This window comes from Fukomys damarensis, unplaced genomic scaffold (genome assembly GCF_012274545.1).
Source record: "Fukomys damarensis isolate Sample0158 unplaced genomic scaffold, DMR_v1.0_HiC HiC_scaffold_39, whole genome shotgun sequence".
NCBI classification, from domain to species: Eukaryota; Metazoa; Chordata; class Mammalia; order Rodentia; family Bathyergidae; genus Fukomys; species Fukomys damarensis.
In genome coordinates, this window is record NW_022900951.1 from 43,301,512 (window position 1) to 43,303,236 (window position 1,725).

A 1,725-nucleotide genomic window follows, 5' to 3' on the forward strand; every position below is an offset into this window, starting at 1 on the left:
CTTAAAGGCTGTTTGGGGAAAAAGAGTCATATCTTGGCTATTAGGGTACCCTGCGAAAGACAATCAGATAGACAGCTATTTACCAGCAATTAGGCTGATGCTCTTGGTTAATGATAAAAAATTAAAAACAAAAGAAAAAAATAATTTAAAAGTTTCCTACTGAAACCTTTTATTCTGTTTTTGTTGATGCTCAGGGAAAACGGCTTTACCCATAATTCACTGTGGCCTGGACTCAATGACACCAGTTTGTACTGGGGCCAATTTGAACCTAAGTCAAACTGCATTTTTCTTAGGTCTGTTCAGTTGATGTATGGCACTTCGCTGGTGACTTCTTTCACATGATCTTTAGCAAGAATTCCTAAGTTGCATTAATTATGCCCCAAGAGATGAGGGACTGATAATTCAGATGGTCACACCTGAAAAGATTTGTCAGCTTCCTGTCCTGTTTATTCTAGCCAGAGTGTTTTAAAAATCTTGGAGAAAGACTGAAACTCCCCACCAATCTGAGACTGTGTGCAAGTTTTTACATTAACTGGAAAAAACAAGAACCCCAAGTTGGCACCCATTATACCTCCACAGAGATATTAACCAAATGAGTGCAGTGAGTTGTTCCATAGGCAGATGCTCCTTAATGGGACCATGAAGGCCAACGAAAAGAACATTGCTGAATCCATTATGGAAAAGAATGGGCACCAAGCTTTGATAATACTCTATAATCCCATGGCATTTCAGCACCCTGAAGGCCTGATAAGTGTAAATTTGCCATGATGCTTGTGGTCTTGAAGCAATGCCTGAACTCTTCCCAATGGAGTGAAAATGGCTTCGGTTCCTGCAAGTCTTGCCTCCATACCATGGGTTGCAAACTCTGGAGCACTGATGTGCATATGGATAAGGCAAGATAAATCCTCATACAGACCAGACATGAGTGCCAGGGCAGTTGTTTACTGCATTAATGAGGGAAGGATTCCATGATACAAGTTTTGAAATCATCCCTCCTCAACTGAAGTATTGTATCCCAGGTTTTGATTCCATAAAGCTGCTGCCGAAAGAGGACCTTGTGAACTGGAAATATGCTTATTATATTGCTGAATGCTGCACAGCAGCTACACAGACAATGCTTCATTTCACCAACGCTGGTGATGTGAGGTGATACATCTTGTTTTGAAGACATTAGGATTGGTGGCGTCCTTTTAAAAATGTTTTTTCTCCTTGAGTTTATTGGTATATTTTAGGTATACAGTACAGTAACAATCATCATTGGGATCTTGTACCTTTACATGACAGGTCTTGGTTCTCATTTTTCCCCTTGTCCCTGCCCTCCCTTCACCCCTTCCTCCCCTCCCCAATTTACAAAGACTTTGTTTCCATTTTTTCATTTTCTCCTATTGTTTTCTTTTCCCTTATTACCTTTCCCCTACACTTCCCACTTCCCCTACACCTTTAGCCCTTTTCTTCCTATTTCACATTATCAATTATCTCATTAGGATCTTATGTACTATTATAGTTTGTTCACACCAAAGAAACTATTCGGTATTTACATGTGTGACATATTTATTTCACTTAGGAGTATATCCTCAATATGTATCCATTTTCCTATGAATGAATCTAATTTCTCATTCTTTTTTTTCAGCTTTAATTGAGTTTATTGGTACATTTTAGGGATACAGTACAGTTACATTCATTGTTGGGATCTTGTACCTCCACATGACAGGTCTTGGTTCTCAT

General features: G+C 39.1%; 1 pseudogene; it reads right to left on the reverse strand.

Moving 5' to 3' along the window:
* Nucleotides 1-334: 334 nt before the first annotated feature.
* LOC104849768 overlaps nt 335-1,725 on the reverse strand; it is a 2,007-nt pseudogene continuing 616 nt past the window's right edge.